The sequence below is a fragment of the Oncorhynchus masou genome, chromosome 9 (assembly GCF_036934945.1).
Source record: "Oncorhynchus masou masou isolate Uvic2021 chromosome 9, UVic_Omas_1.1, whole genome shotgun sequence".
Taxonomy (NCBI): Eukaryota; Metazoa; Chordata; class Actinopteri; order Salmoniformes; family Salmonidae; genus Oncorhynchus; species Oncorhynchus masou.
In genome coordinates this window covers 16,021,443-16,045,292 of record NC_088220.1, presented here as the reverse complement: position 1 = coordinate 16,045,292, position 23,850 = coordinate 16,021,443, and the positions used below count along the sequence as shown (strand labels likewise).

Here is a 23,850-nt window from a genome sequence, read left to right as displayed (position 1 = left end):
TCTTATAGAAGCGTATTTGATGTCAAATATGGGGATTCATGTCCATTAGTGTTTCATTGCAGTCTAACATCATATCTGTACAGTACAGTATCAGATCGAATCCAGGTTTCCTTCATGGCCCGTCAGTTTTTTCACTTGTCTGTTTATCTTTATGTGTATCAGGTGGGCTACTGGAACGAGGACGAGAAGTACGTGAGCACAGCCACCTTCATGAGAGGAAGCAACGACAGCAGCTACGGCCTACAGAACAGGACCTACATAGTTACCACCATCCTGGTTAGTGTGTGTGTGTGTGAGTCAGGGTTTTCATTAGGAAAATGTGGCACCAGACATTTGACCGGCAGCATTTTCATTTACCGTACATTTGAGAAATTTACCGGACCCATATGCATTGGATGTGCCTAACCTGATTAGGGCGTCCACCCACGGTGCTCTGAATAAAATAAATCACATTTAGATTATGGTAATTTATTTTAACAGAACATGAAACTCGAGGATGCAATGTGCTCCTTACCGAATTCCGATGCAGAATTTAAAGATGTTAGAATAACTATTCACATTTACTTTTCCTCAGCCATTTACTTTTCCTCAGTAGACCAGTAAGGAACAGCAACATCACTAGCCTATGTCAATCTACTATCCCCCATAGTAGAAAAGTTAACCTATTCTATTGTGTCTCCTGTCTCCTATGTCTCCTGCCCACAGACAGGGCCTCTAACTTATGGATGGAGGACAGGCTCCAGGACCTCTAGCTTGGGGTAGTGGGAGGTGGTAGGTATGAGGCTCCAGGACCTCTAGCTTGGGGTAGTGGGAGGTGGTAGGTATGAGGCTCCAGGTCCTCTAGCTTGGGGTAGTGGGAGGTGGTAGGTATGGGGGATATTGCCAGGTCTGCATAGAGTAACTCACAACCACACTACCAACAAACACAGTTAGACAATTCATTCATTAGGTTTAGCTGTAAACCGTAGTGAAGACTCAGCGAGCTAAGGTCTTAGCTGTCTGTTAAAGGTGGGTGGAGAGGGAGAAGGGAGCTGGGCTGAGGATTGTTCCAGGGAGAAGGGATCTGGGCTAAGGTTTGTTCCATCCAGACCCCCAGGCCTACAGCAGACCTCCACAGAGGGGGTTATTGGGGTGAGGGATTTCAGCAGCCCGCCTGTCCTGCAGAGCCTTGTTAAGACGAGCGCTGAGGAGGGGGAGAGGCAAGCTGTGTGTGTGTGTGTGTGTGTGTGTGTGTGTGTGTGTGTGTGTGTGTGTGTGTGTGTGTGTGTGTGTGTGTGTGTGTGTGTGTGTGTGTGTGTGTGTGTGTGTGTGTGTGTGTGTGTGTGTGTGTGTGTGAGGAGGAAGGGGGAAGGGATAACTGGAAGGCTTGGTGCCTTTACAGGAAGACATAGTGTTGTTTTAAGACAAGGCTATAGACCTGAATCTAAGTGTTGGGTTTTCTTTTAGTGGAATTGCCCCCAAAAGTTTTAGAACACTTACTTATTCAAGAGTTTTTCTTGTAGAATAATAGTGAAGACATCAAAACTATGAAATAACAGATATGGAATCATGTACTAACCAAAAAAAGTGTTAAACAAATCAAAATATATTTTATATTTGAGAATCTTCAAAAGTAGCCACCCTTTGCCTTGATGACAGCTTTGCATAATCTTGGCATTCTCTCAACCAGCTTCATGAGGTGGTCACCTGGAATGTATTTGAATCAACAGGTGTGCCTTCTTAAAAGTTAATTTGTGGAATTTCTTTCCTTCTTAATGCATTTGAGCCAATCAGTTGTGTTGTGACAAGGTAGGGGGGTGTACAGAAGAAGTCCATATTATGGCAAGAGCAGCTCAAATAAGCAAAGAGAAACAACAATCCATCATTGCTTTAAGACATGAAGGTCAGTCAATACGGAGAATATAAAGAACTTTGAAAGCTTCTTCAAGTGCAGTCTTAAAAACCATTAGGCGCTATGATGAAACTGTCTTTCATGAGGACCGCCACAGGAATGGAAGACCCAGAATTATCTCTGCCTCAGAGGATAAGTTCATTAGAGTTACCAGCCTCAGAAATTACAGCCCAAATAAATGCTCCACAGAGTTCAAGTAACAGACACATCTCAACATCAACTGTTCAGAGGAGACTGTGAATCAGGCCTTCATGTCGAATTGCTGTAAGGAAACCACTACTAAAGGACACCAATAATAAGAAGAGACTTGCTTGGGTCCAGAAACACGAACAATGGACATAAGTCCGGTGGAAATTTGTCCTTTGGTCTGGAGTCCAAATTTGAGATTTTTTCGTGAGATGTGGCTTGGATGAACATATGATCTCGGCATGTGTGGTTTCCACTGTGAAGCATGGAAGAGGAAGTGGTGTGGTGTGGGGGTGCTTTGCTGGTGACACTGTCTGTGATTCATTTAGAATTCAAGTCACAATCGACCAGCATGGCTACCACAGCATTCTGCAGTGATACGCCATCCCATCTGGGTTGGGCTTAGTGGGACTATCATTTGTTTTTCAACAGGACAATGACCCAACACACCTCCAGTGTCATGCCCTGGTCGAAATATATTATGTTTATTCTTCATTTATTCGGTCAGGCCAGGGTGTGACATGGGTTATTGTGGTGTGTTTTTGTCTCGGGGTTTTGTGGGATGTCTAGCGTTAGTCTATGGCTGCCTGAGGCGGTTCTCAATCAGAGTCAGGTGATTATCGTTGTCTCTGATTGGGAACCATATTTAGGCAGCCATATTCTTTGTGTGTTTCGTGGGTGATTGTCCTTAGTGTCCTTGTTCCTGTCTCTGTGTTAGTTTACACAAGTATAGGCTGTTTTGGTTTTCATTACGTTCATTACGTTCTTTGTTTTGTAGTATTTGTATTTAGATTCGTGTTACGTTTTGTTCATTAAACATGGATCGCAATCTACACGCTGCATTTTGGTCCGACTCACTTTCACCGCATGAAAACTGTTACAGAATCACCCACCACAAACGGACCAAGCAGCGTGTCAACAGGCAGGAGCCACAGGAGAAACAGCAAAGGCAGCAGCAGGAGCAGCGTAAAAAGGACTTTTGGACTTGGGAGGAAATCCTCAACGGGAGAGGACCCTGGGCTAAACCAGGGGAGTGTAGCCGCCCCAAGGAGCAACAAAAGGAGGTATCGACATGGGAGGACGAATTGTTTGGAGAAGGACCCCGGGATCAGCCTGGAGAATATCGCCGCCCCAAAGAAGAACTGGAGGCGGCGAGAGCTGAGAGGCTTTGGTATGAGGAGAAGCAACAGCAGCAACAGGAGCAACAATATGGGGACTACAATACTTGGGAGGAAATAGACAGGTGGGCGGTCGACCCAGGGAGAGTGCCGGAGCCCGCCTGGGATTCACTGGAGCAGTGCGAAGAAGGTTATAGGAGAATGGAGATTGCGAAGCAAGCACGGCGGCGCGGAAGGAAGCCCGAGAGTCAGCCCCAAACATTTCTTGGGGGGGGCTCGCAGGGAGTATGGCTACGCCAGGTAGGAGACCTGCGCAAACTTCCTGTGCTTACCGGGGGGCTAAAGAGACCGGGCAGGCACCGTGTTATGCTGTGGAGCGCACGGTGTCTCCAGTGCGGGTGCATAGCCCGGTGCGGTATATACCAGCTCCTCGTATTGGCCGGGCTAGAGTGGGCATCGAGCCAGGTAAAGTTGGGCAGGCTCGCTGCTCAAGAGCTCCAGTGCGCCTGCACGGTCCGGTCTACCCAGTACCAACTCCACACCCCAGCCCTCCGGTGGCAGCTCCCCGCACCAGGCTTCCTGTGCGTGTCCTCGGCCCAGTACCACCAGTGCCAACACCACGCATCAGACCTACTGTGCGCCTCCCCTCTCCTGCGCTGCCGGAGTCTCCCGTCTGTTTAGCGCAGCCAGAGCTTTCCTCCTCTCCTGCGCTGCCGGAGCCTCCCGCCTGTTCAGCGCTACCGGAGCCTTTCTCCTTTCCAGCGCTGCTGGAGTCTCCAGCCTGTTTAGCGCAGCCAGAGCCTTCCTCCTCTCCTGTGCTGCTGGAGTCTCCCGCCTGTTTAGCGCAGCCCGAGCTGTCAGTCTGCATGGAGCAGCCAGAGCTGTCAGTCTGCATGGAGCACCCAGAGCTGTCAGTCTACATGGAGCAGCCAGAGCTGTCAGTCTACATGGAGCAGCCAGAGCTGTCAGTCTACATGGAGCAGCCAGAGCTGTCAGTGTACATGGAGCAGCCCGGGCTGTCAGTATACATGGAGCAGCCAGAGCTGTCAGTCTACAAGGAGCAGCCAGAGCTGTCAGTCTGCATGGAGCAGCCGGAGCTGCCAGTCTTCATGGAGCTGTCAGTCTGCAAGGAGCTGCCAGTCTACAAGGAGCTGTCAGTCTAAAAGGAGCTGCCAGTCTGCATGAAGCAGCCAGAGATGCCAGTCTGCAAGGAGCTGCCAGTCTGCAAGGAGCTGCCAGTCTGCACGGATCTGCCAGTCTGCACGGATCTGCCAGTCTGCACGGAGCCGCCAGAGCTGCCAGTTTGTAAGAAGCCGCCAGAACTGTCAGCCTACATGGAGCAGCCAGAGCCGCCAGTCAGTGTGGAGCAGCCAGAGCCGCCAGTCAGCATGGAGCAGCCAGATCCGTCAGTCTGCCAGGATCCGCCAGTCAGTCAGACTCTTCCAGATCCGCCAGTCAGCCAGACTCTTCCAGATCCGCCAGTCAGCCAGACTCTTCCAGATCCGCCAGTCAGCCAGACTCTTCCAGATCCGCCAGTCAGCCAGACTCTTCCAGATCCGCCAGTCAGCCAGACTCTTCCAGATCTGCCAGTCAACCAGACCCTTCCAGATCCGCCAGTCAACCAGACTCTTCCAGATCCGCCAGCCAGCCAGAATCTGCCGGAGCCAACTACCTGCCTGAGCTTCCTCTCAGTGCTGACCTTCCTCTCAGTGCTGGGCTTCCTCTCAGTGCTGGGCTTCCTCTCAGTGCTGGGCTTCCTCTCAGTCCCGAGCTTCCCCTCAGTGCTGAGCTGCCCCTCAGTGCTGAGCTGCCCCTGTCCCGAGCTGCCCCTCTATCCCGAGCTGCCCCTCTGTCCCGAGCTGCCCCTCAGTCCCGAGCTGCCCCTCAGTCCCGAGCTGCCCCTCTGTCCCGAGCTGCCCCTCAGTCCCGAGCTGACCCTCAGTCCAGTGGGGTTCTGGGTGAGGACTACTAGGCCATGGTCGGCGGCGAAGGTGGACTATCCTAGGACGCGAGGAGGGGGGACTAAGACATTTATAGAGTGGGTTCCACGTCCCGCGCCGGAGCCGGAGCCGCCACCATGGACAGACGCCCACCCGGACCCTCCCTATTGTTTTGATGTGCGTCCGGGAGTCCGCACCTTACGGGGGGGTTCTGTCACGCCCTGGTCGAAATATATTATGTTTATTCTTCATTTATTCGGTCAGGCCAGGGTGTGACATGGGTTATTGTGGTGTGTTTTTGTATTGGGGTTTTGTGGGATGTCTAGCGTTAGTCTATGTGATGTGATTATTGTTGTCTCTGATTGGGAACCATATTTAGGCAGCCATATTCTTTGTGTGTTTCGTGGGTGATTGTCCTTAGTGTCCTTGTTCCTGTCTCTGTGTTAGTTTACACAAGTATAGGCTGTTTCGGTTTTCATTACGTTCATTACGTTCTTTGTTTTGTAGTATTTGTATTTAGATTCGTGTTACGTTTTGTTCATTAAACATGGATCGCAATCTACACGCTGCATTTTGGTCCGACTCACTTTCACCACATGAAAACCGTTACATCCAGGCTGTGTAAGGACTATTTGACCAAGAAGGAGAGTGATGGAGTGCTGCATCCGATGACCTGGCCTCCACAGTACCCCGACCTCAACCAAATCGAGATGGTTTGGGATGAGTCATACCACAGAGTGAAGGAAAAGCAGCCAACAAGTGCTCAGCATATGTGGGGACTCCTTCAAGACCATTGTAAACGCATTTCAGGTGAAGCACAACTTTGGAAGTATGCTTGGGGTCATTGTCCATTTGGAAGACCCATTTGCGACCAAGCTTTAACTTCCTGACTGATGTCTTGAGATGTTGCTTCAATATATCCACATAATTGTGATGCCATCTATTTTGTGAAGTGCAACAGTCCCTCTTGCAGCAAAGCATCCCCACAACATGATGCTACCACCCCCGTGCTTCATGGTTGGAATGGTGTTGTTCGGCTTGCAAGCCTCCCCCTTTTTCCTCCAAACATAACAATGGTCATTATGTCCTTAAACTACGTCCACAGGTACACCTCCAATTGACTCAAATGATGTCAATTAGCCTATCAGAAGCTTCTAAAGCCATGACATCCATTTCTGGAATTTTCTGAGCTGTTTGAAGGCACAGTCAACTTTGTGTATGTAAACTTCTGACCCACTGGAATTGTGATACAGTGAATTATAAGTGAAATAATATTTTAATTGTTGTAAAAATGACGTGTCATGCATAAAGTAGATGTCCTAACCGACTTGACAAAACTATAGTTTGTTAACAAGACATTTGTGGAGTGGTTGAAATACGAGTTTTAATGACTCCAACCTAAGTGTATGTAAACTTCCCAACTTCAACTGTATATATATGTTTACTATGGGCGCAACTATAGAATACAACTAAATTGTCTTTCCAAGAGGAATTATTACACTGTTCAAGAACCCTCATCAACTGTCAGGCATGAGATACTGTATAAAATACTTTGATTATCTCTGTTTTTAGGATGTTAGGAAGGAATGAAAGAAGAAAGGGTCCGTAAGGAAGGAAGATCAGGTGCATTTCTAGAAGATCTGTCCAAAGCCATGGTGTTCTGTATGTGTGTTGGTTCTCCGCCTGAGTGGCAGCCGGTCTCTGTTGACCTATTATAGGTCAGTGAGGGAGTGAGTCCTAGTGGAACTGCTATCTGTGTGTGTGCGTGCGTGCTTGTGTTTGTTTGTGTGTCTGTGTATATGTGGCGTAAGTGTGGCGTGTGTGTGTTGGCCTGTCAAACTGCTCTGAAACGGACCTTTCTCTCCACTCCCTCCCTGGGGTCCTGTCTCTGCCAGACCTAGAGGCTCTGTGTGTAGTGATGATTACATTCCACTCATCTGTAACCAGCAGGGGGACAGTTATTACCATAACACACAGAGGAAAACTGGCCTCTACAGCAGCTGATAAAATATAAAATGTAAGGATTTGTGCGCTGTGCGCAGTCTGAGCTTAAATTGCTACTGTAGCTTGAAACGACTTGTGGGTATTGGTTCTCCTCCGCTACTTCCTCAAGTGTACCATTACTGCTCTGGACATCTAGCTCATCTAGAGCTAAATCTCTCTTTGACATTTTTACCTATTTAGTTGGTTCCCAGCTTGCACATTTGGTTCCTTGGAAGTTGTTGGAACGTCTGTCATTGGTTTTCCATTGGTTCTGGGAACGAAGCCATACGGTGCCTGACCTGTAAAACAGAATGTTTTTTAAACGTTCTGAGAACGGAAGTGAACATTTCACCTTCTCTGGGAACGTTACATTTTAGTTGCATGGAGGTTCTGAGAACGTTTTGCTATGATTCCCTGAACGTTTTCCTGGGAGGTTTTATAAACATTCTGAGAACAGTAATTACACGTTATTTAGAGGTTTTTGAATAATACAATGTTTACTGAATGTTTCAATAAGACTTCTAATAACGCTGCTAGCTTAGTTTGGGTTAACTGTCCTGAACTCCAAGCACAGATAGGGCACTTGGAAATGAATTTGCTTTGGCATTAATCATGCAACAGATTTATTTTTTATTGTGGCACGGTGCCAGTGAGATTTAAACCTATGATCTTCTGTACTCTATCCTTGAAATGAGTCCATTGCATCCACCAGGATGGAGTTAGCATGCCATATTTGTTTTACTCATAAACATGGCATGCTAAAAAGCTGTTAATTTTAGTCTATTCAAAAAGAAACCCATTTCAAAGTAAACAAGCACTCATTAAGATCAGGTGTGGCCGATTAGTGGGTGCGGCCAACACACCTGAACAAACTTAACAAGATAGAGGATAGAGAGAGTTTTGTTGACGCTGAGAATGGAGTGGATATATTTTTCCATAACATTCTTTGAACGTTACTAATGTTTTCTTGTGGTTTTTATGAAAAGTTTTCCTAATGTTCTGACAACCTGACTTTCAGTAGAACCACAAGGAATCCTGCAGAAAACGTTATGCTGAAGTACTGAAATTCCCACAAAAGAACGTTGTTTCTTGGAACAGTTTGAGAACATTACTTTAAATAGAACCTTGAACCAATAATGTTATTTTGCCAAGTTCCTTAAAAGTGCTGAAAATGTTCCAAAGCCAAGCAACTATCCTGCACCATTCCCAGAATGTGGTGGGAAGGTCGTATGCAAAATAAACATAGGACAACCACACTCTCACCAATGTCTAAGGAACACATGGTTCTTAGAACGTCATGTGCTATCTGGGTTTGTTCAATACAGGTTTGCTAGAAATGGCCTTGTATAGAGCAAGAGAAATAAAGAAAAAGAGGCATAGTGTGTGTGAGAGCAAGAGAGACAGAGACAGAAAGAAAAACAATAGTGAGAGTACAGGGCCTCAGGTGCCATGTCAGCTGTAATCTTGCTAGGATGTCCAATATCTCTGAAAAGGTCCAATTGGTTGTCTGGCTGGTAGAACAGGAATAGGATAACCTCTCAGAACAGAGGTGGGCTGGCAGTGATTGTCTGCTGTACTCTCCCACACGCACACACAACACACACACTAATAAACCTGTCTGTGTCAGGTTCACCAGGTGTCTTTGTGATGTCCACATAATGAACCTCCAGTCTACAAGGGCAAGCAGCACTGCCATACTTATATAATATAATATAATATAATGATCTTTCTGGGTTGAAAACTACACTATGGTTGTGAAAAGGCCATACAGTCTAATGATATGTAATCATGAAATAGCTAATTGTGTAAGTGACTAACCTTAGGCCTACTCCATCGTTGTGACAAATATTTAATGATTCCTAAAGATCTATTGTCTAATTATCTTTCTTGGTTTAACTGTAGGCTTATTAACAATTATTATTCCACCATTGTTATGTGTTAATGATCAAACATTAACCATCCTATTAAAATACCTCTCCAGGAGAGTTCCTCAATAGAACAAGGCTTTAGTAGCTCCATTCGATTCCATCACTGTGTAAGCTGCTACTCTATATGTCCTCCTGAATATAAAACATACATCATCACATCTATGGTCTCAACTTGAGGAAACTGGTGATAAACATTATGAGCTGGTAACATTTTATGTCTCACCTCCCCAGGGATTTGTATGGTTATTACCTCATTCCAATGTCCCTCTTTGCGAATAATATTTGCGAATATTATGTCAGCTACTTAAATTAGGTCTGGTGCTTCTCCTATTATAATTTGTGTATTATTTTTTATTTAACCTTTATGTGACTAGTCAAGTCAGTTAATTTAAAGAACAAATTCTTATTTACAATGACGGCTTACCAAAAGGCCTCCTGTGGGGACGGGGGCTGGGATTACATTTTCCACATAAACATATAGGACAAAACACACATCGTGACAAGAGAGACACCACTACACTACATATAGAGAGACCGAAGACAACAACATGACAATAATATGGTAGCAACACAACATGGCAGCAGCACAACATGGTAGCAGTACAAAACATAGCACAAACATTATTGGGCACAAAGGACAAGAAGGTAGAGACAACAATACATCACACGAAGCAGCCACAACTGTTAATAAGAGTATCAATGATTGTCTTTGAATGAAGAGATATTAAATCCATCCAATATCGATCTTCAGTGATTTTAACGGTATTGTAAATCTAAATTAATAAATGACCTCTTCTGAGGGGCCTGTGGGTTCGATGATAAAGAATCTGGTTACAAGGAGTTATTTTCTATAGTTTAATCCGTCCAAGTATCAGCAGCATAAACCTCTGTGGCTCAACAGGTTACAGTCGTATGAAAAGGTTAGGGCACCCCTCTGTCATCACAGAAAATGATCACAGTGGCATGCCATTCATTTTCTAATAAAAACTGAGAACTGAGGTATTGTCCAGACAAAGATTTTTAGTGTAGCAATATTAAGTTGTATGAAATTAAATCAGATGTGAAAAATAGGCTATGCAAAAATGTGGGCACCCTTGTCATTCTGTTGATTTGAATACCTGTAACTACTTAGCACTGATTAATTGGATCACACAATTGGTTTGGTGAGCTCCTTAAGCCTTGAACTTCATAGACAAGTGCATCCAATCATGAGAATAGGTATTTAAGGTGGCCAATTGCAAGTTGTTGTTCTCATTGACTCTCCTCTGAAGAGTGGCAACATGGGGGCCTCAAAACAACTCTCAAATGACCTGAAAACAAAGATTGTTCAACATTATGGTTTGGAGGAAGGATACAAAAGCTATCGCAGAGATTTAAGCTGTCAGTGTCCACTGTGAGGAACATAGGCGAAGAATGGTGAGAATGGTCAAAAACAGCCCACAGACCACCTACAAAGACCTACAACATCATCTTGCTGAAATGGAAGACCACAGGCACAGTTCTTGTTAAGGCCAGAAGTGGCAGGCCAAGTAAAATGTTGGAGAGGCAAAGGCGAAGGATGGTGAGAATAGTCAAAAACAGCCCACAGACCACCTCCAAAGACCTACAACATCATCTTGCTGCAGATGGTGTCACTGTGCATCATTCAACAATTCAGCGCACTTTGCACAAGGAGAAGCTGTATGGGAGAGTGATGCGGAAGAAGCCTTTTCTACACACACGCCACAAACAGAGTCGCTTGAGGTATGCAAACGCACATTTGGTTATTTGGTCATAATAAGGGACGTTATGCATGGTGGCAAAAGAACACAGCGTTCCAAGAAAAACACTTGCTACCCAAAGTTTGGTGGGGGTTCCTTCATGCTGTGGGGCTATGTTTTGTTAAAGCCATGTTCCACTCAATAAGCAGATTCTTGGGAATAATGTTGAAGAATCAATCAATCATAGATCAAAATGAAATTGCTGATCCAAACACCCAGTTATTTAAAAAATGGAAATCATGGAAATTGTCAGGGGTGCCCAAGCTTTTTCATACAACTGTACATCTCAGTCAGTATTTTCTGAATAGAAAAATCCCCAACATAAAATCTCAGTGGCGATACCATAGACAATCTCAGATATACAGTACATATTTCTGATTCTAAAAACCAGTATCTGTACTTACCTATCAAATGAACTATGAACAGAACAGATCTCCTCAGAATATTACTCAAAAGATCTGTCAGGCAACTAGTGTGCTCTACAAACTACAAACATTTCAGAGTGCTTTTGTTTCTAAGTTCTAAATGTTTGTTAATGTGTCCCCGAGTTAAACTAGCCTACATTTCTGTTAAATCTATATTCCACAATAGCTTACAATAATCACTAGCGTTACATTTATTTCCTTAACGTTTAACGCAACCTTGTAGAAATGTTGTAGAAACCTTGTAGAAATTTTGTTTCTCAATATTGTTTCTTTTCACTTTTCAATCCTGTGAGTGGGTGCAGCGTTTGGCCCTTTCCTGCAGTGATATGACCTAGTGACCTCATGGGTGGAATGTTATTAATATTTCTCATAATTGCATAATTTATCAACATTGGGGTTTTTTAAACGCAGAAAATCCTGTGTTTTTATGTGAAATGTTTTTTGTTATAGTTCAGTTAGTTAACCTTTATTTAACCAGGAGGGCTCATTGAGATTAAAATCTTGTTTTCAAGAGCGCCCTGGACAAGATAGGCAGCACCAAGTCATTCAGAAATTACAGACAGACAACATGAAAAACTCTAGTAAAAACCATTGAATTCAAAAGAGTATAAAACAGCAAATTAAAAACATTGACAGGTCAGGGAATCAGCCTCAAAATCCTTCATCAGTGATCAATCGGGACAGGTTCTTCCAGTTTAAAAGTATTTTGTAAGCTGTTCCAAGACGATGGCACAGAGTACATAAAAGCCGTTTAAATCAGTCTTCTGTGATGTGTAATATTGGGAAGCAAACTCAAAATGTAATACATGTCAACTATCTGACATGGTACAGGTGTCTTCTTTTTTAAGCCCATAACCATGTGTGTGAGGTGTAAACTTCTGTTTCACAGTAGATTTGTTTAAGACTACCTAGAAACACTGTGACCTTGATTTAGCCCACTGCAATTAAAGGTTAAAGTCCACATACACATTTGCCTGACCTATGAGGTAGAAGATCATTCTATAGAGTGACTAATATACAATTTAATGAATGATTTTGGTATGCATTTTACATTGAATATCAGTTATGTCATTTTGACAGTGATACAGTGAAAGTATTCAGACCCCATGATGTTTTCCATATGTTTTAGGTTACAGCGTTATAAAATTGATTTAAAAAATAAAATGTCCCTCATCAATACCCCATGATGACAAGGCAAAAACAGGTTTTTAGAAATGTTTGCAAATGTAAAAAAAAAAAAAAAAAAAAAAACTACTGAAATATCACATTTACATAAATATTCAGACCCTTAACCTAAGAACTTTGTTGATGCACCTTTGGCAGCGTTTACAGCCTCGAATCTTGGCACACCTGTATTTGGGGAGTTTCTCCCATTCTTCTATGCAGATCCTCTCAAGCTCGTCAGGTTGGTTGGGGAGCGTTGCTGCACAGCTATTTTCAGGTCTCTCCAGAGATGTTCGATCGGGTTCAAGTCTGGGCTCTGGTTGGGCCAATCAAGGACATTCAGAGACTTGACTGTGTGCTTAGGGTCGTTGTCCTGTTGGAAGGTGAACCTTATGGTGGAAAATTGCAAGACTATGTTATAATACTTTTATTGCATCAAATGGTTGTTTTATGCAACAGAATAGAGTATTCTTAACTATTGTGTGTGTGTTCCATTGAGGATGGGCATCTGGAAGATAACACTGACAGGAGATTCACGTATTTTGGGTGATAAAACCTAAAGAGCATTCCAGAGCATGAGTTAATGTTTTTGTTCTATACGGTACCAGAGAGTGATGGTTCCAGTTTGGAGACGGAGGGACAGACACTGGTCTCTATAAAATGAAAACTGTTGACCCAGCAGATACTGTCTGCTTTGTATTATAGGTATCTTTCATACAGATCTTAACCTTGTGAGCCATTCTATATATCTGCTGTTCGTCATGTAGGTGAAAGGGGTGTATTTTGGCTATAAAATACCTTGGTACTTTTGTCTCGGGGCTCTCAAAGAATCATCTGAGCATGACTCATTGACCAGCCATGACCAGCCATCATTATCTTAGAGCACTCAATCGATTCACTTTATATGTGTGTTTTGTATTGACCTGCTTCCTTATTAATAAGTGATTAAAGATTTAGTTTAAGTATAACTCTGACTTGTGTGATAAGTTTGTCTCTCCTCATTTGATAGTAAAGAAATTAACCACCACAACCTTCACCCCAGTCTGAGGTCCTCAGCGCTCTGGAGCAGGTTTTCATCAGGGATCTTTCCCTTGATCCTGACTAGTCTTCCAGTCCCTGCCGCTGAAAAACATCCCCACAGCATGATGCTGCCACCACCATGCTTCACCGTAGGGATGGTGCCAGGTTTCTTCCAGACGTGATGCTTGGCATTCAGGACAAAGAGTTCAATCTTGGTTTCATCAGACCAGAGAATCTTGTTACTCATGATCTGAGAGTCCTTTAGGTGCCTTTTGGCAAACTCCAAGCGGGCTGTCATGTGCCTTTCACTGAGGAGTGGCTTCTGTCTGGCCACTCTACCATAAAGGCCTGATAGGTGGAGTGCTGCAGAGAAGGTTGTCCTTCTGGAAGTTTCTCCCATCTCCACAGAGGACCTCTGGAGCTCCATCGGGTGACGATCGTGTTCTTAGTCACCTCCCTGAACAAGGCCCTTCTTCCCCGATTGGTCAGTTTGGCCAGGCGGCCAGCTCTAGGAAGAGTCTTGGTGCTTCCAAACTTCTTCCATTTGGTAATCAATGCTGCAGAAATTGGTTGGTACCCTTCCCAAGATGTGTGCCTCGACACCATCCTGTCTCGGAACTCTACGGACAATTCCTTTGAACTCATGGCTTGATTTTTGCTCTGACATGCACTGTCAACCTTGGTATCCTATAAAGACAGGTGTGTTACTTTCCAAATCATGTCCAATCAATTGAGTTTAAAACAGGTGGATTCCAAGTTGTAGAAGCATCTCAAGAATGATAAATGGAAACAGGATGCACCTGAGCTCAATTTCGAGTCTCATAGCAAAGGGTCTGAATACTTAGCAAAACTGGTGCACCTGATCCTGCTGCCTCCTGCAACATGTCTTCCCTTACGGCTGCTACAAGGACCCTGCTATCTGTCATAACAGTTCATCCAGCAGTCATACTAATGTTTCATGTCATTACACTCCCTGGTACTAACCTTTTATCAATCCATCCAATAATGATCTTTAATGTGATCATATTGGAACTGTATCCACGATTGGTTTCACTTCAGGGCAATTCCGAAAATACATTTTCCTTATTGAAAAGTATTGAAGAGAAAAGGAATTGGAATTTCAGTGTACTTCCTGAATTGGAATTGAAATGGAATTGAGCCCAACCCTGAACGTACACACACCCCCTCTCCTACAGGAATCCCCATACGTGATGCTGAAGAAGAACCATGATCAGCTGTCAGGGAACGATAAGTACGAGGGCTACATCGTGGAGCTAGCGGCTGAGATCGCCAAGCACGTTGGATACCACTACAAACTGAAGGTGGTCTCAGATGGGAAGTATGGAGCCAGAGACCCCGAGACCAAGATGTGGAACGGCATGGTCGGGAGCTGGTGTACGGGGTGAGTGCTCATAACATGGTCATTAGAGCTTGTAAAGAGGGGTTGTAAGTGCTCATAATGGGAGGTCATAAGTGTCCATAACGTTTCTGGAAGTGGTTAACGTTCATAGTTGAAACATTGTATTTTTATGTTGATGTCACTGCAAAAAATATCTTACTGACACTATAATGTTTGCATCGATATTGTCTGCCAAACATGTTGGTCCTTTCAAAGAAGTATATATTTTTTCACAGAAAATCTGTATTCAATGCTCAACAATAAAGCTTTAAATAGCTTAATACACAGTGGACTCTCCCTCTCTCTCTCCCTTTCTCTCTCCCTCCCTCCCTCCCTCCCTCCCTCTCTCCTCCCTCCCTCCCTCCCTCTCTCTCCTCTCTCTCCCTCCTTCTCTCCCTCTCTCCCCTTCTTCTCTCTCTCATTCTCTCTCCCTCTCTCACTCTCCCTCTCACTCTCCCTCTCTGGTTGTGACTCAGAGTCGGGCAGCTCAATGCTTCAGGAGGTGACAGGGAGGTTAAGTGTATGTACCTCTCTCTCTCTCTCTCTGGTTGTGACTCAGAGTCGGGCAGCTCAATGCTTCAGCATGTGACAGGGAGGTTAAGTGTATGTACTGTAACTAAAGAACAACTGTTCAGTCCTATCTCCTGCAATCTGCCCACACACACACACATCCATAGGAAATTAATTTGTAACAAAGAGGACACGTTGCACACCATGATGCCAATCTCTGCTGTTGAAAGGGTCTTTGTCATGCTATGGGGAGATTGGTGTGTGTCTGAGGGTGGGAGAACAGGGTCTACAGGAAATCAAGGTCAGGATTTGAGTGTTTCCTGTTAAACAAAACCTCTGTGTGTGTTCAGTCTTATGCTGCATGTATGATGACTACCTTCAGTATTCTCTTTCCTTCTTTGTCCTCGTCCAGCACACCTCCTGTACTGGACAGTATCTAGCTCTACGGATGTATTTACAGATGTAGAAAACAGGTTTTTATTTACAGATGTAGGATCTTAATTTGATCAATCTTTTCATGCTTTTCATTTTTTGTGCTTGAGTGTATTTCATGGTCAATGTGACATCACAATTCTATATTTCTTGCTAACATGTCTCTTTCTCTCTCCCTCTCTACTTCCTTCTCTCCCTACCTCTCTCTCTACTTCCCTCCCTCCCTCTCAACCTCTCTCTCCCTCCTTCCCTTCCTCTCTACCTACCTCTGTTCCTCCCTCTCTCCCTCCTTCCCTCCCTACCTCTCTCCCTCCTTCCCTTCCTCTCTATCTACCTCTGTTCCTCCCTCTCTCCCTCCTTCCCTCCCTACCTCTCTCTACCTCCCTCCCTCTCTCCCTCCCTCTCTATCTACCTCTGTTCCTCCCTCTCTACCTCCTTCCCTCCCTACCTCTCTCTCTCTACCTCCCTCCCTCCTTCCCTTCCTCTCTATCTACCTCTGTTCCTCCCTCTCTACCTCCTTCCCTCCCTACCTCTCTCTCTACCTCCCTCCCTCCCTTCCTCTCTATCTACCTCTGTTCCTCCCCTTCTCCCCTTCTCTCCTCCAGAAAGCAGACGTGGCGGTGGCCCCACTGACCATCACCCTGGTCCGAGAAGAAGTGATCGACTTCTCCAAGCCATTCATGTCTCTGGGCATCTCCATCATGATCAAGAAGCCCACCAAGTCTAAACCAGGTGTCTTCTCCTTTCTGGACCCGCTGGCCTATGAGATCTGGATGTGTATCGTGTTCGCCTACATCGGTGTGAGCGTGGTCCTGTTCCTGGTGAGCCGCTTCAGCCCCTACGAGTGGCACGCAGAGGACTATGAGGAGGAGGCCGACCCCCAGACCCCAACCCAGCCGACGGGGCCCGGTGCTGGGTTACAGTCGGGGCAGAACCCTGGTCAGCCAGGCCAGAACCAGCAGAATCAGGAACAGACCAACGAGTTTGGCATCTTCAACTCTCTCTGGTTCTCCCTGGGAGCCTTCATGCAGCAGGGATGTGACATCTCACCCAGGTAAGAATTCCACTTAGAAATATGATGGGTAGATCTGATGTAGAAATACAATGGGTAGATCTGAGGTAGAAATACAATGTGTAGAAATACAATGGGTAAATCTGATGTAGAAATACAATGTGTAGAAATACAATGGGTAGATCTGGGTCATCACTTTATTTGGATCATCTGGATTTTCCATCTGTAGATGCTCTATAGAGGGTGAATCTATCAACAAACTATCTGTTGCTAAGGCTTAGCTAAGGTTAAGGTTACATTTAGGGATAGGTTTAGAATAAGGGTAAGGGCTAAGTTTAGGGTTAGGATAAAGGTTAAGGTTAGGGTTAGGGCTAGTAGATAGTTCGTTGAAATGTCCCTGATAGTCTGTAGAGCCCTCAAACTAACTCTGGACCTGGAAGCCAGTTCCACTGCATGTTTTCATTGTTCCCCTCTAATTAGGGACTGATTTAGACCTGGGACACCAGGTGGGTGATTCCCCTCTAAAACCAGGGACTGATTTAGACCTGGGACACCAGGTGGGTGATTCCCCTCTAATCAGGGACTGATTTAGACCTGGGACACCAGGTGGGTGATTCCCCTCTAATCAGGGACTGATTTAGACCTGGGACACCAGGTGGGTGATTCCCCTCTAATCAGGGACTGATCTAGACCTGGGACACCAGGTGTGTTCAATGAACTATCAGGTAGAACAAAGAACATGCAGGCTCCAGACCTCATAGGGTGGGAGTTGAGTACCCCTGCTGTAGAGCATCTACAGATGGACTATCCAAATGAAGTGAGCTAAATCTGGTGTAGATTGGATATATTATATGATGGTATGATATACTTTATTGTCCCCGAAGGGAAATTTGACTTGGTGCTGCTGCTTCCACATAAATACAGAGACTCAATTGACACAACACCCCATCATTCAGCCCCCCTCCCCACCCACACAAAAGGTAATTAGTTCATGCCAGGCCAGGCTGTGACTTAGTGGCAGTTACACATGATGTAACCAGACTCCCAGGCACAGATTGGCTACCTGGTCATTCTGGCAAATGCCAGATGGGCTAGATACATTTTTTGTTGTTGAGTGGCTGGTAGAAAATGACACCCACTGTCACACCCTGACCATAGTTTGCTTTGTATGTTTCTATGTTTTGTTTGGTCAGGGTGTGATCTGAGTGGGCATTCTATGTTACATGTCTAGTTTGTCTATTTCTATGTTTGGCCTGATATGGTTCTCAATCAGAGGGAGGTGTTAGTCATTGTCTCTGATTGGGAACCATATTCAGGTAGCCTGTTCGGTGTTTGGTTTTGTAGGTGATTGTTCCTGTCTCTGCACCAGATAGGGCTGTTTAGGTTTTCTCACGGTTATTGGTTTTTGTTAGTCTATTCATGTATAGTTTTTCTTTATTAAAGAACCATGAATAGAAACCACGCTGCATTTTGGTCCGCCTCTCCTTCGACTCAAGAAAACCGTTACACCCACAAAATGTTTTACTTCATTTCAGAATAAAACATGAAAAAGGTGACATGGTTGGTGATCCATGGGCCTGTTAAATGTTCTGTTATACTAAGCTGAACAGTGGGCAACAGCCCGCCCCCCTACCAAGATGCCAGGGCTAAATTATTGTCCCAATCTGTATGTATGTCTCTCTGTCTATCAGTACCTCTGTCTGTCAGTCCCTCTGCCTGTCAGTCTGTCCTTCTCTCTGTCTGTCTGTCAGTCCCTCTGTCTGTTTATCAGTCTGTCTGTCCCTCTGTCTCTCTGTATAACTGTCTGTCTGTCTGTCTGTCTGTCTGTTAGATAAAACAGGACTAAAGAAGTTCTCTACTTTCATGATCATTGTCATCACAGAACACTTTACATGATGTCAGCTGTCATTGAATACTTAACAGTCCCAGACAGACGCTTCCGTAGTCCTACTCTTTCAGTTACACTGCTTGTGTGTCACAAGCCTACAGTGGGATAGAAGTGCCATTTTAAAATGCTTCAAAACTAGAGAAGCAAAAACTATGACCTCATTGAAGGTATCTCTCTTTTTAATATAGTCAGGTCCCAGATCTGTATGTAACCTTTATTAACTAGTCAAGTCAGTTAAGAACAAATTATTTTTTACAATGGTGGCCTACCCGGCCAAACCCTGATGACGCTGTGCGCCATCCTAAGGGACCAATCACAGCCGGATGTGAGGCATCCTGGATTTGAACCAGGTACTGCAGTGACGCCTCTTGCACTGAGATGCAGTGTCTTAGACCACCGTGCCACTCAGGAGCCCCCACATGGTGCCAATCCAACCATCACAAAGAAAACACAAGGAAAACACTTTCACCAACTAAACTCTGTCCACTCCGAAGTGAACTGCGCTGAAGGGTGGCTGGGTCGATAGTGTGTATTAAGTAATGTCACTAGCTCTGTCTGGCTCCCCCCGGAGTGAGAGCATTGATCAACAGTGCCACCGTCGGTCCCCCTCTCTAAAGGTCACCAATTAACAATCTCAATAAAGTGTCTGAAATTAGAGACACAGAAAGGTTGACTCTCTCTCAGGGACACCAGAGAGACCTACTGAGAGGAGGAGGGGAGAGAAGATGAGGGGAGTGGAGGAAAAGGAGGAGAGAAGGAGAGGGAAGGAGAGGAGGACAGAAAAGGGAGAGTGAGGGGAGAGGAGATGAGGGGAGTGGAGGAAAAGGAGGAGAGGAGGAGAGAAAAGGGAGAGTGGGGGAAGAAGAGGGGAGAGGAATAGCATCATCACCAGTGTCTTCCAAGCCACTGACTGACTCACTGGACCAATGGAGAGAGATTGTGATTCCAAGAGCCTTGCAGTATGGGGACCAGATTCGGTAAATCAAAGGCCTTCCTCTGTCCCTTTTGTTTCTGCTATTACCCTTCAGCTGGTGGCATTTACAGCATGCTGCTAAGCTAGCATAGCAAACACACACACAGACGTGCAGAATGTGCTCTCAAAGCATTATAGAACACACCACTCCAGTAAATATGGATCTGCCAGTCTGTCCAATGAAGGAGAATGTAATCTCTCTCTCAATTAAATTTCAATTTAAGGGGCTTTATTGGCATGGGAAACATATGTTTACATTGCCAAAGCAAGTGTAAACATACTCTCTCTCTCTCTCTCTCGCTCCCCTCTGGGGTCGACAGCAGCGGTACAGTACATGAACGTATACAATCTACTGTACTCATCGTTCCCAGATGAGCTGGCCCATTACTTCATGTGTGGACATCTGGACTCCAGAGAGGGCTTCCTTCACCAAACTCAACTTACGTGTCCATAGTTCCATACAAGGGCAGTCTTCTGAAGAGCCACAGTCAGTCTTTGTTGGGCTGGTTTTTAAAATGCTTAAACTTTGTTTTTGACCAGTTTTGTCTATTTTTATGTGGTCACTCAAGAGAACAGAATGTTTGTTTTACATCTGTGAGGAGAGACAGTGATTCTTTAAGCTGCCTGTACTGTCTTCCATTTAATCAGAGACAACGAGTTCACAAAGACCTTAACGATGTTCAGCTGGTATTAATCAGCGCTGTGGCGTTTCATTTCCACACCTTGCCGTCTGAAGAGAGACATGGACTGCATCCGAAATGGCACCCTATTGCCTATGTAGTGCACTACTTTTGAACAGGGCCTATAGTAGTGCACTATATAGGGTGCTATATGGAATGCATCCAGAGACAGCCATAAATTCCCCTCCCGTTGTCTGTTCCTTAATGCATTCTGATTGGCTGGCTCTTAAGGTATGTCTGCCTAGAGCTCTGTAGAGACAGGGCTGTGGGTGTGTGCGTACGAATGTGTACGTGTGCGGATGTGTGTGCATGGGTGTGTGATCCTGTGTGTTTGTGTGCCTACCTGTTTGTGTGCCTACCTGTGTGTTTGTTTGTGTGCCTACCTGTGTGTGATCTCTCTCTCTGCTATTTATTCTCTATAAATCCTTTGTTTACTGTGCTCTTTGTAAATGTCACCCCTGTCACTCAGAGATCCTAAATCTCCCATCCATGACTCTCCTCTCTCTTCTCTCTGCTCTGCTCTGCTCTCCCCTCCTCTCTGCTCTCTGCTGTCCTCTCCTCCCCTCTGCCCTCTCTGCTCTCCCCTCCTCTCTGCTCTCCCCTCCCTGCCCCTCTGTCCTCTCCTCCCCTCTGTCCTCTCCTCCCTCTCCCTCCCCTCACTCCTACCTCTCTCCTCTCCTCTATCCTCCCCTCTCTGTGTATCTCTGTAGACAGGTGGCTAAAGGAGCAGGGATCTGCCCCCTTAAATCCCTCTAGCCTCTCTCCTCCATCTTCCCTCATATTCTCCACCTCCTCATTTCTTCCCTCATATCCTCCACATGTTCCTCTCTGCCCACCTTCTATGTCCTCTTCTCTCTTTCCCCATTCTCCCTCCCTTTCATAGATCTCTCATGTCCTATTCTCCTCTCCTCATCCCTCCTTTTTAGATCTCTCCCTCCCTCTCTTTCTCTGTCGCTCTGTATTTAGTGATGAACTGATCTGGCAGACATTGCATGCAGGCGGGCGTGTATGTGCGTGCGTGTGTGAGTGAGTGAGTTTGTGTGAGTGCGTGTTTGTGTGTGTGTGTGAGTGAGTACATGCGTTCATGTGTGTGTGTCTGCATATATTCATGTCATCTCATGCCTGCTGAGCAGACGATATCCATTTCTCTTTCTTCAGTCATTATTTCACAAGCCTCATTCCTTTCATGCTGACAGCAGAAAACACACACACACACTAACCACACAAGACCAAGGTGTGATTCTCTAACAAACAAAGTCAACCAAAGCCAACTGTGTGTTTCCTCATTTTTTGTGTGAGAACAACAGAAACTTTGCGTGTGTGTTTGTGTTTCCCTAGAGGACTTGTCTCCTCTTCTCTCCTGCTCGGTCGGCCGGTGTTACCGCTGCACTGCTAGCCTGAAATAAATCAACACTGTCACTTACAATGCTACCTGCCACACACACAGAGCGTTCGCTACCAGTCACAATAACAATTTCTCAGTCCACTGGTCAAAATCATTCCATAATGAATAATGGATTCAGTCTAATAAAGCATTGTGTGTGTGTGTGTGTGTGTGTGTGTGTGTGTGTGTGTGTGTGTGTGTGTGTGTGTGTGTGTGTGTGTGTGTGTGTGTGTGTGTGTGTGTGTGTGTGTGTGTGTGTGTGTGTGTGTGTGTGTGTGTGTGTGTGTGTGTGTGTGAGAATGTGTATACTGTATATGAAAGCAAGCACAATCTTCCTCTAATCCCATGCCTCCTGAACAGAGGATATATCTTTCTCTCTCTCTCATCTGAATGTCTCTCATAGGGATCTGTCTCTTCCTATACATGGTCCTCTCATCTGAATGTCTCTCATAGGGATCTGTCTCTTCCTATACATGGTCCTCTCATCTGAATGTCTCTCATAGGGATCTGTCTCTTCCTATACATGGTCCTCTCATCTGAATGTCTCTCATAGGGATCTGTCTCTTCCTCTACATGGTCCTCTCATCTGAATGTCTCTCATAGGGATCTGTCTCTTCCTATACATGGTCCTCTCATCTGAATGTCTCTCATAGGGATCTGTCTCTTCCTATACATGGTCCTCTCATCTGAATGTCTCTCATAGGGATCTGTCTCTTCCTATACATGGTCCTCTCATCTGAATGTCTCTCATAGGGATCTGTCTCTTCCTCTACATGGTCCTCTCATCTGAATGTCTCTCATAGGGATCTGTCTCTTCCTCTACATGGTCCTCTCATCTGAATGTCTCTCATAGGGATCTGTCTCTTCCTATACATGGTCCTCTCATCTGAATGTCTCTCATAGGGATCTGTCTCTTCCTATACATGGTCCTCTCATCTGAATGTCTCTCATAGGGATCTGTCTCTTCCTATACATGGTCCTCTCATCTGAATGTCTCTCATAGGGATCTGTCTCTTCCTATACATGGTCCTCTCATCTGAATGTCTCTCATAGGGATCTGTCTCTTCCTATACATGGTCCTCTCATCTGAATGTCTCTCATAGGGATCTGTCTCTTCCTATACATGGTCCTCTCATCTGAATGTCTCTCATAGGGATCTGTCTCTTCCTATACATGGTCATCTCATCTGAATGTCTCTCATAGGGATCTGTCTCTTCCTCTACATGGTCCTCTCATCTGAATGTCTCTCATAGGGATCTGTCTCTTCCTATACATGGTCCTCTCATCTGAATGTCTCTCATATGGATCTGTCTCTTCCTATACATGGTCCTCATCTGTTAGATCTCAATGATTGGTGGTTTGTGTAGGTTGGTTTGTTTAAGTGCTCTCTGTAGGTTCTGATGTGCATTCCTGAGAGTTGTTTAAAATGAATTTGAATTGAGCCCATTTTGTAGTACTTTGATTGGAAATGAACATTTTCTACTGTTGAAGTCATCTCCACTAGTTATCAACCAGAACAATGGAAACATCAACACATTATACTGTTGAAGTCATCTCCACTACAGTTATCAACCAGAACAATGGAAACATCAACACATTATACTGTTGAAGTCATCTCCACTAGTTATCAACCAGAACAATGGAAACATCAACACATTATACTGTTGAAGTCATCTCCACTACAGTTATCAACCAGAGCAATGGAAACATCAACACATTAAACTGTTGAAGTCATCTCCACTAGTTATCAACCAGAACAATGGAAACATCAACACATTATACTGTTGAAGTCATCTCCACTACAGTTATCAACCAGAACAATGGAAACATCAACACATTATACTGTTGAAGTCATCTCCACTAGTTATCAACCAGAACAATGGAAACATCAACACATTATACTGTTGAAGTCATCTCCACTACAGTTATCAACCAGAACAATGGAAACATCAACACATTATACTGTTGAAGTCATCTCCACTACAGTTATCAACCAGAACAATGGAAACATCAACACATTATACTGTTGAAGTCATCTCCACTAGTTATCAACCAGAACAATGGAAATATCAACACATTATACTGTTGAAGTCATCTCCACTACAGTTATCAACCAGAACAATGGAAACATCAACACATTATACTGTTGAAGTCATC

The 23,850-nt window shown here is 44.8% G+C and overlaps 1 pseudogene; it reads left to right on the top strand.

Annotated features, from left to right (window-relative positions):
* LOC135545571 (glutamate receptor 1-like) overlaps nt 1–23,850 on the top strand; it is a 159,046-nt pseudogene that overhangs the window by 113,792 nt on the left and 21,404 nt on the right.